The sequence below is a fragment of the Megalobrama amblycephala genome, linkage group LG4, assembly GCF_018812025.1.
Source record: "Megalobrama amblycephala isolate DHTTF-2021 linkage group LG4, ASM1881202v1, whole genome shotgun sequence".
In the NCBI taxonomy this organism is placed as follows: domain Eukaryota; kingdom Metazoa; phylum Chordata; class Actinopteri; order Cypriniformes; family Xenocyprididae; genus Megalobrama; species Megalobrama amblycephala.
Window position 1 is genome coordinate 12,580,901 of NC_063047.1, and position 15,004 is coordinate 12,595,904.

The 15,004-nt window shown below is 39.0% G+C and overlaps 1 long non-coding RNA gene across 1 annotated transcript; it reads left to right on the plus strand.

Moving 5' to 3' along the window:
- Nucleotides 1-672: 672 nt before the first annotated feature.
- On the plus strand, nt 673-1,795 carry LOC125266075. Its single transcript, XR_007184422.1, has 2 exons — nt 673-850; nt 1,710-1,795. It is a non-coding gene; the product is annotated as an uncharacterized LOC125266075 (long non-coding RNA).
- Nucleotides 1,796-15,004: the final 13,209 nt, after the last annotated feature.

The following is a 15,004-nucleotide window of genomic DNA, read 5'->3' on the forward strand; positions in this document are numbered from 1 at the left end:
AAAGCCCATTTTTTAATATATGTAGCCTACAATTTCCAAATATGTGTAAATATGTTTAATAAGTTTACACTAGCAGAATCGTTTTACAATCGTACACACAAATCTATATTGATATATACGTCAAATGCGAAAAAAATATGTTGAGTGGTTGAACTTGAGACTTATCGGAATTCAAATGTCTCTTCAACTTGGTCTGTGACCAATCAGATTTTGTTGCCAATCAGAGCTGCTGACGTCATGGTCCTAGTCTGAATCCCCCTCGCTCAGGTGAAGGATAATGTCGCAATGTATAATTTATTTAAAACCTCTTCTATGGAATTACATTTGATCCAAAAATATACATAACTTTTCAAAAAAACTAATAAAAATATAAATTGAAACTGAATAAAATGTCTTTGAAACTTAAAAAAATAAATCGCAGGCAAAATGTTTGACTTTGTTTTTAATACACTGCATGTTTTGCTAACAGTTTCTTTTCTTTCTTTCACTGATCTTTACTTACAAAAGCATTTCCAGAGTTTTCATTTATGCTTCTGAAGTTTTCGTTTACGATCCCAGAGTTTTCGTTCGTCTTTCTGGCACAAACTCTCGCGGGGGCGGGGCCAGCAGTGGTGTGTTCTCATTGGCTACTGATTGACAGCTTCTACTTGACCTGGAAGTGAAGACGTCAGTGTTGTGTTTACAATTACATGTGTGGAGGTGAGCGTCTGTAAGCGGCTTCTTATTTCATTTGATGTAAAGATAGGCGTTTTTATTATTTTATCTGTAGCTGCTGCTACTATAGTGAGATGATTTCTTAGGCCTAGCACAGACGAATGATATAATCATCGTCGTTATCTGGATACTCGCGGTAAGTCGGTATTTTTTACGTTTACAAAATCAATTTAAGTAACATTACTTGCTTTTGCTTTTTCAGATGGAGAGGTATTTTAGAGCTCATTTAGAGCCCACTTTATACAGCAGTGTTGTCTTGATTTAACCCAATCATTACAGGATCTGGTTATATACTGTACATACAGCCTTGGATTAGATCATATTTAAAGGGGAAAAGGTAGTCTTTAATAATAATACATATAAAATACTGTGCAAAAGTCTTAGGACACCATTAGATGTTGTTTTAGCAATGGACCATATAATTTTTTTTTCAGACTTCTTATTAGAATATGACCAGGAAATACTTTAAATTTGTAAGCATTATTAAAAAACAGAAAAAAAGACTTCTACAGGCTAAAGTGGCAAGTATTTAGTGACCTCTCCTAACACTTGAGTAATAGTGAGAACCTGGCTCTCTCAAACCTAAATGGAATGGAAAATGACTGGAAGGCCAAGAAAACTTTCAAAATCTGATCAGAAGTTTCTCCTTTGAAAAAACTGGAAGTCTAGGAGGTCACGTTAAATACTGATTTTTGCTTATAGAATCAATTTTGTTCTGATTTTTTTGTGTGCATATTTCCTGTATTTTCTGTTTGCATTGTAATAAAGACCAAAAAATAAACATGGGTGGTAAACATTGCTAAAACAACAAAGCTAAGACTTTTGCACAGTACTGTATGGCCAAATGCAAAACCTAATACATGAAAGTAATTATGGCTGAAATTATATATAATTTGTTTGAAATAAATATTTTAAGTCTGCATAATTTGTTATGTGGGAATTCAAAGCAGTTTGTATTGTTAGATTATAATACATCTGATTTTTTATTTTTCAAGGAGTGGAGCAACTTTTCCATTAACAAAATTCTGATGCTGACCCAGAGGAGGGAGTGGTAGCCCCAGAGATCCACTGTCCCCATCAGGCAAGAATCTTATTTTCTTCAGACACATCTCCTTTGACTGACTGCGATCCTGATCTTCAGACACCTGATATTATGCAAATATTTAAATTTTTTTGGAGCTCTAGATTAAAACAAGACACAGTTCACAAACACACAAGAGGCTGTACTTTATTCTTATTAGTCCATACTGATCTTGGATTAGCATACCAACAACATATGAATGTTAAAGTGATAGTTCACCCCAAAAAAAATCTCATATATTTTACTCACCCTCATGCCATCCATGATGCATATTACTTTCTTTCTACAGATAAACATGAATTAGGATTTTAGGAAAATAATACATGTCTTCGAGTCCTAAAGACACAGTAATCCATGCGAGCCCAGTGGATGAATCAATGTCTTCTGAAGTGAAACAATAGATGAGAAAAATACTAATAATTTAAACTGTTTTAATTATTAACAATCGTTTCCCACCAACCATCATACGTGTATGGGTTACAGTCCACTTATGGGCTCACAGAGATGGACTATTTTCTTAAAGATATTTGTGCTTATGTGGAGAATGAAAGTCATACAGTCAAACCAAAATGTATTCAGACAACATGAACATTTCATTCCATTCATTAATACAGTTTATTCACTATATTTAAAAAAAATGGTAATAAAATGAATTTTATGAATTTTACACATGTATTCTATAATAGGTGCTTGTGCATTTTTATAGTAATGTACTGTATATCATGAGAATACTGTGCATTACATGAATATGCAGTTAGTGTTTTGTGGATTCTGGTCGTTCCTTTCACGACATAATTGCATCCAACACTTTCACTTTGATACCTGTGTGTATGCTGTAGTGACAATAAAGAATTTAAATTTATTTGAATTGATTCATATTTTCATTTACATTTATTCAACTTTTTTATAATATATATATATATATATATATATATATATATATATATATATATATATATATATATATATATAAAGTCACAATTGAAACTGTTGATTGTTAAAAAAAAAAAAAAAAATCTACTGTGAGATTCTAGAAACATCATGTGCTCGGTCTCCTTCAGACATCATGTGATCTTTCTCTGTACACCCTAAAAGGATTCAGACCTCACGTCATAGTTATAAGTGAACTTATAGTCCTTTTATGTACTTCAGTCACTGAACTGTTAGTTTCACTTCTTATTTTCTAATTATATAATGTACCCCTGGACAATAAACTGTGTGCCATGATTGAACTGCACTTTATGTGTCTGTCTAGTCATTGGTACCCAGGTATACCTGCTTTTCTGTGCTAGATCGCTCAACCTGAAAAGATTTTCTCAAAATACTTGATCTCCAAATTATTTTATCTAACATCTACTTTTATATGTTAGATGATAATGTTAACTAAATAAAATTATTAGAATGATAAAAAATGGCAACAAGATCATTCTTTGTGTGGAGTACTGAAATGCCCTTTGAGGTCTATACCGTCTTACAGCAAGCCACGACTGTTATTTTCATATTGTTTGAATCCTTCAGAATTGAGTGATCATTAACTGTGATGGTGTATGTGCATATCCTAACAATGGGTAGAGTGATGGCCATGGTTGCCAACCTTGATTACCTGTTTGGAGTGAGACTTTCTTGACGGCTGAATATATACATGTATATGATACTAGTAGCCTATTCTCTTTAAATTGTAACAGCACAACCTAATCGGACCCAACAATAGAGAAGAATCATCAGAAATAGTCAAATATTCTCCGAAAACACTGGACATTATGCAATATTTTCAGTATTATAACCTTTAATGTACAATTAAACCCCAAGACATTAATTTTCTCTCGCGTTTGATCTCTCACGCTCCTAAAAGTTTATGTCGACAAAGTAGAAGCCGCAGATAAATACAGATAAAATTCAAAAACAAAACTCATATCTTTAAATGAAATAAGAAGCCGCTTACAGATGCTCACCACACATGTAATTGTAAACACAACGCTGACGTCTTCACTTCCAGGTCAAGAAGAAGCTGTCAATCAAAAACTCAGTAGCCAATGATAACACACCACTGCTGGCCCCGCCCCGCGAGAGATTTATGCCAGAAAGACGAACGAAAACTCTGGGATCGTAAACGAAAACTTCAGAAGCATAAATGAAAACTCTGGAAATGCTTTTGTAAGTAAAGATCATTGAAAGAAAGAAAAGAAACTGTTAGCAAAACATGCAGTGTATTAAAAACAAAGTCAAACATTTTGCCTGCGATTTATTTTTTAAGTTTCACAGACATTTTATTCAGTTTCAATTTATATTTTTATTAGTTTTTTTGAAAAGGTACGTTCATTATTTTTGGATCAAATGTAATTCCATACTCTTCCACTTTGCCGGCCCGTGGGCGGGCCGAAACGACGTCATAATATATTCACTTATTTTGTTTTAAGATTTCTGGAGATACTATCAACCCATATATGGTACCATTTGAAAGCTTAGAATCTAATCTTTACAAAGAATATAATGACTTCTGTGTTTATTTTACACAAATTAGTAAGATAAAGCTTAAATATACAATCATGCCAAAGACGCCCCTCCCCTTGACTACGATGAAGAAATATAAATATGAATATGAATTTTTCGCATATTTCATAAAACAGACATGTCATATATCAGAAGAAAGCTCTCATTCTCAGGAATTCGGCTATATAGTTTATTTTATTGTTTTAACAACATCATTTGAACGATCTTCAAAAGAATCGCATAATAAATATGATAAATGTGGAAAAAACAAACTCTATACCATCTTTTACCTTATGATGTTTTCTTTCAAATGAGACTACTTTCACTTTTCTGTGAGCTTTTATTGGTAAATAATCCACTGTTATGTCGCGGTTGTCCGAAACACAAAATGGAGACGAATGAAGAAACACGCGATCGTGCACCATCATCCAAACAGTCTGGCGTCCTTCAGTGATGACGATGATATACATATCAGGCATGTGTTCAAAGCTGAGGATCCTATTTTGTCCAGAGACATGTCAATCAAGCTTCTAGTCCACTCAGATGGCAAGATATTCGGCAAATCATTGAGGCAGACAGGCGGGATCACACCGCAGCTTTACACACACCTGTTGCCAGACGTACGATAAGTATTTGTACGATAATTTTGACCTCTGTACGATGTACGATCAATAATGAAAAAAATCCCATGATTTACTATAATTTCAGTATTTTGTGACACTTCAAATGACGGTCGTTATAAATCGGCTCATTATCTATCTGTATGGATCCTCTATTCGTCATGACTGTAAGGAGAAACGTTAACTTTGTTAGGCATGTCTTCCATCTCATCTCATGTTACGTCTTCTCGGCCAATCATCCTGGAGAATGACTCTCTCTCACGAGCTCAAGTTGATGTTCCTGCCGCGGCGCTTAGGTCAGTTGTTTCCCACTAAGGTACGCCTAATTATTTATGTATTGTGGTAATTTGCAGTTCATGTCAAAAAGTTGTCGGTCTATAGATAAATAGCTGTATTCTGTACGTTTGACTCGTCATGTCACCTTTATTTATACAGCTCTTTTTACAATGCAAATTGTGTCAAAGTATTGACCTTATTTCTGACTAGCCTAGCTACGTTTCGAATTATGGGTTCCACTTCCAGTTTGGGGAACTTCCATTAAAAAGACTGAAACTAATCGTTTCAAATCATAAGGTTGTTATCCGTCATTTTGACTGAATGAGCTGTCAATGTTTCTTTCATGTTTTATTTTGACATCATGAGAATAATGTAATGCTTGGTATTTTAACGTAACATGTTATAACAAGAATATCTATTTTCAGTCGCTGCTTTCTATCCTCGTCATTATTTTCCTTTGTCTTTTTGCATACCGCTGTAATAGTGAAAAAGGACAACATATACTGCACATTTGTGGTCTTTTCTCCCGATATAATTTACGATATATCCCATTAATAATTCACTGGAATGCACGAAGAATCTCTCGTTTTTTTCCTCAAAGCCTCACGTCTCTTTCCAGGTTTGTTTCACAGGTAAATACATTATTTTTTTTGAAATGATGGAAATCACTTTGAAATAGTATCACGCAATGCTGAAGTTTATGAACATTTTTATTAAGGCAACTTATATTATATAATATAGATATAGTTATATTTACTCGTACGTTATTGCTGTGGAAAGAATCACACTTTTTCATGGTCTGTTGAAAGTACCTTGTTGATGCTTTTACACTTTTAAATGTCCTTTCAGTGTTCGTTGGCTGAAGGGTGTCATCTCATTGTACCCAGTTTAAAAATAAAACGCATTAAGGTGCGGTCACACTGCACTTTTCGGACTTCCATTCAAACGCATGCGAATGCGTCAGGCCGGAAACGCAAGCTCGTGCGAAAAATTTCAACCCCGTTCTAAAGTTAAAAGGCTTGTTCGACTTGATGCAGCGCCGCAAAGACCGATCGGCGGCTGACTTGAAGCAGTGCATGCCGGTAAGAAATGTTGTCCGACTTGAGACAGCGCTGACGTCATGTGACTGTGACGTATGGCTTTAAAGTACCGCGAGAGCGATTCGAGATCAGCCACCTGAGTTAGCCAGGGCAGTTTCTCAAGAGGAGCTGCACGAGCGCTGATGACGACACAGCTGTTTCATGATTGGCCGGATTCACCGCATGACAACGATCATGTGTGTTTCGTGTTTATTGTCACACCTTCAGCTCCACTAATGCTCAAAAATCTGTGTTTTTATAACAGTTAAAGCTCTTTTCATGTAGTCACGATGTTGTATTGTGTCATGTTTATCAAAATAAAACGGATAAAAAAACAAAGACCCCACTACATTGTTATTTAAATAACATATGCTTATGTTGAACTTTATTCTTGTAAAACCAGACGCTGTAAGCAGTAAAGTTTTGAATGAAAAGGTCTCTGAAATATAAGTGTATTAGTCAAATATTGCATTTATTTCACTTCAGTTGTGATAAAGTATGCAAACCGATGCAAACGCAGCGCGAGCGTCACTACGGGAAGCAGAAAGTGTCCGACTTCACGTCTCCGTTTTCAGCTCCTCCCCGCCTGCACGCGGCTAATCTCGCCGATCGGTTACATCCATCCGCAGCCGATGTCGAACACACCTAAAGTTTGGTGAACTCTAACCTGCGAATTCGCATCACGTGAAGATCTGTGACCAGTAGGAAGATCGATTCGTCACGGCATGACCTCTAGGCTGAATTAAAAGAATAATATTTTTGCAGTAAAGTTGAGTAGGTTCTATATTTTTACATTTTGAATGCATAACTTTAAGTTATGTATTGAATTCATGTTTATGCAAAAGAAGCTGTAGACCGTGACGTCATATCACGACCGTTACAGCATCCGAAGAAATTTCTCACGTTCAAAGTCTAATGTGACCGCGGCTTTACTGCGTTCATATAAGGCTTGTTCGACTTGATGCAGCGCCGCAAAGACCGATCGGCGGCTGACTTGAAGCAGTGCATGCCGGTAAGAAATGTTGTCCGACTTGAGACAGCGCTGACGTCATGTGACTGTGACGTGTGGCTTTAAAGTACCGCGAGAGCGATTCGAGATCAGCCGCCTGAGTTAGCCAGCGCAATTTCTCAAGAGGAGCTGCACGAGCGCTGATGACGACACAGCTGTTTCATGATTGGCCGGATTCACCGCATGACAACGATCACGTGTGTTTCGTGTTTATTGTCACGCCTTCAGCTGCTCCACTAATGCTCAAAAATCTGTTTTTATAACAGTTAAAGCTCTTTTCATGTAGTCGCGATGTTGTATTGTGTCATGTTTATCAAAATAAAACGGATAAAAAACAAAGACCCCACTACATTGTTATTTAAATAACATATGCTTATTAAGTTGGCTTTGAAAAAGCCAACTTACTGATCTACGTCTTAAGCTTATTATTATTATTATTAAGTTGGCTTTGAAAAAGCCAACTTACTGATATTGTACTTAAGCTTATTATTATTAAGTTGGCTTTGAAAAAGCCAACTTACTGATATTGTACTTAAGCTTATTATTATTATTAAGTTGGCTTTGAAAAAGCCAACTTACTGATATTGTACTTAAGCTTATTATTATTAATGGTGCTTGTCAAAGGCAAAGCTCCATTCTTAATCTTCTGCATACTTATTAATGGTGCTTGCCAAAGGCAAAGCTCCATTCTTAATCTTCTGCATACTTATTATTAATGGTGCTTGCCAAAGGCAAAGCTCCATTCTTAATCTCCTGCATACTTATTAATGGTGCTTGCCAAAGGCAAAGCTCCATTCTTATTCTCCTGCATACTTATTAATGGTGCTTGCCAAAGGCAAAGCTCCATTCTTAATCTTCTGCATACTTATTATTAATGGTGCTTGCCAAAGGCAAAGCTCCATTCTTAATCTTCTGCATACTTATTATTATTAATGGTGCTTGCCAAAGGCAAAGCTCCATTCTTAATCTTCTGCATACTTATTATTATTAATGGTGCTTGCCAAAGGCAAAGCTCCATTCTTAATCTTCTGCATACTTATTATTATTAATGGTGCTTGCCAAAGGCAAAGCTCCATTCTTATTCTCCTGCATACTTATTAATGGTGCTTGCCAAAGGCAAAGCTCCATTCTTAATCTTCTGCATACTTATTATTATTAATGGTGCTTGCCAAAGGCAAAGCTCCATTCTTAATCTTCTGCATACTTATTATTATTAATGGTGCTTGCCAAAGGCAAAGCTCCATTCTTAATCTTCTGCATACTTATTATTATTATTAATGGTGCTTGCCAAAGGCAAAGCTCCATTCTTATTCTCCTGCATACTTATTATTCTTCTTCTTCCACTTTTTTTCTGCGCGCTACTCCTCCCGCAGTTTTTGTCCTAGACCCATGAATGAGGTGTCAAATCGACCGGCTCATTGAGGACAGGTGTGCTATGACTTTTCTAAGCGATCGGACTAACGATGTTCGCACAGCGGACGATAAAGCGGCCAAAAAGTCCCATTGACTTTCAATGGCGGAATTTTCAGAAATTCAAATCTCAACTGTCACTTTCTCACACACACTCACACACGCAGGCCCTTAGAACCCTTTCTCTCACTCACTCACTATTGATCACAGTGTCATAGAGACAAGGGGGCGGGCTCATTTTACTCAGGCAACCAATCAGTCTCTCAGGATCATTGTGACGCTATCAAGCCACGCCCTAGCAACCATATAGAGCACCATAGCAACAAGTTCCATAGACTTCCATTGAAAAAGATCAAATGAATATCGTTGGATAGAAGTGTCATAGGAACATGAGAGTGGGCTCATTTGACTCAGAGCAGTAAACGGCCAATCATGAATCACTTTAAACACTTCATAGCCACGCCCTAGCAACCATTTAGAGCACCCTAGCAACCCAAATCAAAGAGGGATATCTTCAAATCTGAATATCATAGAGGCATGGGGTTGGTTTATATCATTCATACTGGCAAGCAGCCTTTGGTTTATCATAACTGGCAGCTGCCAAGCCACTCCCTAGCAACCAAACAGAGTACCCTAGCAACCGTTTAGCAAGATCTATATCTCTGCATCAGAACATCGTAAAGACATGGGGGTTGGTTTATATTGTCAAGCAGCCTTTGGAGTATCATCATTGGTAGCGGCCAATCCACTCCCTAGCAACCAAACAGAGTACCCTAGCAACCGTTTAGCAAGATCTATATCTCTGCATCAGAGCATCATAGAGACATGGCAGATGGCTCTTTTGACTCATGCTAGCAAACTGGACTTCCAACATGCTACACATGCTAGCGGTGAATAGCTACATGCTAATAGTGATTAGCTAAGTGCTAAAGTGGGCTAAGAACATGCTAAGAACTCTATAGAAACTTCATAGTAACTATCTGTGACAACTACCAACCACCTAGTAACACCATAGCAACCACCCAGGTTACCATAGCAACCGCCTAACAACCATCCAGAACACCCTAGCAACCGCCTAGCAACACCATAGTGACCACCCCAGGTACCTTAGCAACTGCCTAACAACACCCTAGCAACCACCCAGGTTACCATAGCAACCGCCTAGCAACCGGCCAGAACACCCTAGCAACCACCTAGCAACACTGTAGTGACCACCCCAGGTACCTTAGCAACTGCCTAGCAACACCCTAGCAACCACCCAGGTTACCATAGCAACCGCCTAGCAACCGCCCAGAACACCCTAGCAACCGCCTACCAACACCGTAGTGACCACCCCAGGAACCTTAGCAACTGCCTAGCAACACCCTAGCAACCACCCGGGTTACCATAGCAACTGCCTAGCAACCATCTAGCAACACCTTAGCAACCACCCCAAGTACCTTAGCAACTGCCTAGCAACACCTTAGCAACCACCCAGGTTACCATAGCAACTGCCTAGCAACCACCCCGAGTAGCCTAGCAACCGCATAGCATCATCTTAGCAACCACCCCGAGTACCCTAGCAACCGCATAGCAACACCCTAGCAACCACCCCAAGTACCCTAGCAACCACATAGCAACACCATATCAACCACCCAGAACACATCTATCAAACTAAATCTATCAAACTAAGTCTATCTAGTGAACTAAATCTATCTAACAAAACTTAAACTTTCAAACTTCAAACTTTTAAAATTACTTCAAACTTCCTGGACCGGCTTTTTCAAGCCAACTTAAAGTTTGTCTTCAAACTTTTTTATCTAGTTAATGGTGCTTGCCAAAGGCAAAGCTCCATTCTTAATCTCCTGCATACTTATTAATGGTGCTTGCCAAAGGCAAAGCTCCATTCTTAATCTTCTGCATACTTATTATTCTTCTTCTTCTTCTTCTTCTGGACACAATTTCTGCGCGCTACTCCTCCCGCAGTTTTTGTCATAGACCCATGAATGAGGTGTCAAATCGACCGGCTCATTGAGGACAGGTGTGCTATGACTTTTATAAGCGATCCGACCAACGACGTTCGCACAGCGGACGAAAAAGCGGCCAAAAAAGTCCCATTGACTTTCAATGGCGGAATTTTCAGAAATTCAAATCTCAACTGTCACTTTCTCACACACACTCACACACGCAGGCCCTTAGAAGCCTTTCTCTCTCAGACACAGACACTCATTTTCTTCCACTTTTATTTCTGCGCGCTACTCCTCCCGCAGCGTTTGTCCTAGACCCATGAATGAGGTGTCAAATCGACCGGCTCATTGAGGAGAGGTGTGCTATGACTTTTATAAGCGATCGGACCAACAATGTTCGCACAGGGGGCGAAAAAGCGGCCAAAAAAGTCCCATTGACTTTCAATGGCGGAATCTTCAGAAATTAGAATTTCAACTGTCACTTTCTCACACACACTCACACACGCAGGCCCTTAGAAGCCTTTCTCTCTCAGTCACAGACACTCATTTTCTTCCACTTTTATTTCTGCGCGCTACTCCTCCCGCAGCGTTTGTCCTAGACCCATGAATGAGGTGTCAAATCGACCGGCTCATTGGGGAGACCTGTGCTATGACTTTTATAAGCGATCGGGTGTACGATGTTCGTCCGGCGGGCGAAAAAGTAGCGAAAAAAATCCCATAGACTTTGCATTGCGACAAACTTTGACGAGTCATTGCTCCGAGCGAGAATTTCGTAGAAACATGTGGGTTACCACGTTTGAAGAGGCTGGCAAGCTCTGTCAGCCCATACCTCAATATGGGGTGTAAGTTGTACCCCTGGGGCGCAAGAGCTGCCCAAAATTGCCCCATAGACATACTATGGTGAAGCCGTGCCCATGAACCAGGAAGTACTGTGTTTTCCTACTATGGGAAATTACATAGGGATTTTGTATTGAACATAACTCTGGATTACAGTGTCATAGAGACAAGGGGGTGGGCTCATTTTACTCAGGCAACCAATCAGTCTCTCAGGATCATTGTGAAGCTATCAAGCCACGCCCTAGCAACCATATAGAGCACCTTAGTAACAAGTTCCATTGACTTCCATTGAAAAAGATCAAACGAATATCTTTGGATAGGAGTGTCGTACAAACATGAGGGTGGGCTCATTTGACTCGAGGCAGCAAACTGCCAATCACAAATCACCTTAAAGACATCATAGCCACGCCTTAGCAACCATTTAGAGCACCCTAGCAACCCAAAGCATAGGCAGATATCTTCAAATCTGAATATCATAGAGGCATAGGGGTTGGTTTATAGCATTCATACTGGCAAGCAGCCTTTGGTTTATCATTACTGGCAGCTGCCAAGCCACTCCCTAGCAACCAAACAGAGTACCTTAGCAACCGTTTAGCAAGATCTATATCTCTGCATCAGAGCATCATAGAGACATGGGGGTTGGCTCTTTTGACTCATGCTAGCAAACTGACTGGTGTTTACAAAGTCTGTTGACTGATGTTTCAAACAAAGTCTGTTGACTGGTGTTCTACACGCAACATAGACCCAGTGGAGTGTGATGTATCTCCGATACTGTTTTTTCTCCAGGAGAAATCTGGATCTGGGTCGCACTCCTTCAACGCTCAAAGTTTACGTAGCAGCCATTGCAGCGTTTCACGCTCCTATCGCTGGCCAGTCAGTGGGACGAAACAACCTCGTGGTGCGTTTCTTGAGAGGTTCTAGGCGATTAAATCCTCCTCATCCTCTCACTGTTCCCACCTGGGACCTCTCTTTGGTCCTCAGAGCTCTTAAAGGGCCTCCCTTTGAGCCACTGCGTTCAACTGACCTCAGGCCCCTGACGCTCAAAACCACTCTGCTACTTGCACTAGCATCGGTTAAGCGAGTTGGCGACTTGCAGGCCCTCTCCGTGAGCCCTGCATGCCTTGAGTTCGGGCCCAACGACTCCAAAGTCGTTTTGAAACCTAGGCATGGCTACGTCCCTAAGGTGCTCTCGACTCCATTCAGAGCACAGGTCATTTCCCTCTCAGCGCTTCCTCCCTCGTCGGACAAGCAAGAGCTGGAACTACTCTGCCCTGTCAGGGCTTTAAGGACCTACGTTGATCGATCACAGCCTTTTCGGCAATCTGATCAAAAACTCTGAGTCAACCTACTCAGAGTCGATTGAACTAAGTCAATTCAGCTGTTCTGGTTTCAACTCAGAGTTCAAGTTTTAACTCAGAGTTGGTTGAACCTCCTTTCTGAAACGGGCCCCAGTTCTACAGACAGTAGTTAAGAGGAGATTCAGTAAGTAGGCTGTTAAGGCTATTTTATTAAAAAAAAAACTTAGTATAAAGTGATTATTTTCTCTTTAATACTGACGATACTGAGTAACTAGTCAAATAACAGATTTTTTCCGTGATTCCGCTATGCGATTATAATGTTACCTAGATTGTTTGCTAGCTTGTTTACGATAGCTTGTTGGATACTAACGTTAAGTCACCCACACCAACAACAACTAACATTGTGATAGCATAAGTGTGAACTGTAATAAGGCTAAGATATACTGTTGCGTGTTGGGTTTTGCTCAAAGTGTATTCATCGTATTTTGGTGACTTTTTTTGTAAACAACTTAACAAATATTCCAATAAATAAATGATTTTAAAGAAGAATATTTTGGTCAATTTAGTCAGTTTTTTTTTTCATTGAACCAAAGAGAAACAATAAGCATAATAGCACAGTCTCCATGCTACAACAGTCGTAGCTGTTATGTATTTTTGTAACTCACTGCGCAAGCAAGCTATTAATACAAGTGACATCAGTTGTCTTCTTATGAATGACTTGTTTGTCATTGATTTAGTGTTGCTGATGAAAAGTAGGCCCTTTGTTACCAAACACCAAGTAACTAAATTAGGATACAATTATGTGTCATTGGCAAACATTAAACTGTTGGTTACTTTAAAACTAACCTTCATCTGGGAGATCACAGGGATATGTGAATATTTGATCTGTTAAAGCCACAATATGTACATTTTTGCAGCTAAAGGTCGCTCATTCAAAACAAAGGCGAAGCTTGATGACACTTTGATTTCACGGAATCATGAGAGGTGTTGTCTTCATGTCTACAGCTGGTGGAAAAGAATCGGGATGAGACTCAGACAGAAATCATGTTCATGGATAAGATTATTAACGTTACTGTAGTATGAAGCAGAGCATGGAGTGATTGCTAATGAGAGATGAGCACGACACATCTCGGGAGCAGCTTTTAACTTTTATTATGCAGCAGTCACCGCTTCCGAAGAAGTTCTATTCAAGCGTATGTGGGGTAAAGCAGCGCTGTTTATCATATTAGATACATTTGTGTGGTCACCACACTCGTCCCTATGGGTCACCACACTCTCTGTGTTCGCTCGGCAGCTACGAGACACTTGTTGCACACTGCAGTAAGCTAGATCGTTATTAGGCATGGTAAAACATGGTACTCGCTGTAAATCAAGAAAACGAGATTTAAACAATAAGACTTACTGTTTTGAGCTTTATAACATGATGAGTTTTCTGTTGATGAATGTAACCAAACAGTTGCTCCCCTGTCTAATAAAACACACACTAAAGTGTCTTTGGTGTTTCCATGGTTTCGACAAAATAAAAACGTAAATCGAGGGTATGGTGTCCTTGATGGGACACATGGGCACGGTCTGTGTCCTGGTTAAAATTGCTTATTTCTATGGACTTAAACATTCTTGTAAACATTTGGGATAATGCAAGTACACAAGTCAACAAAATATATAACTTGTTCTAGTGGTTTTTGGATATCATAATCCTAAAATCCTACAAATTGTGCCTTTAACTGGTTGCATATGTCAGATTTATTGCATGACTTGGGCAGAGAAAAGCTGTTGCTATCAAACATTGTTTGCTTAATCAACTTAGTGTAATGGTGAAGGGATAGACCAAATAGGCCAGTTGATGGATGGTTTGTGAAGAAATTTCATGCTCCCTTGTAAAAGTATTTTTTAGTATTTTTAAAATACAAAAATACAGTAGTTTATTTTGATACATGGTATGGCTGCTGTATTTTGTAGTTTATTTTCATACACTTAAAATTAAGGTATTTGGTATTTTATTTTAAAATACATTTTGATGTATTTTTGCCCAACCCTGCCCATGGTGCCTAAATTGCTGAAGGAGAACGCTCTCCCATACCTGCCTAATCTCAAATCAGGGTTTGTATTGAAAGAGCTGATCAATAAAGACCCTCCTTTGTTCCACAAACTTCAAGACCAAATGACTAAGTAACACCCTGGTGACCTTATTGCATAAATCCACAGCCTTGTGTTGTTTAGTAGCATGATCAGTTGAGTCCTTTG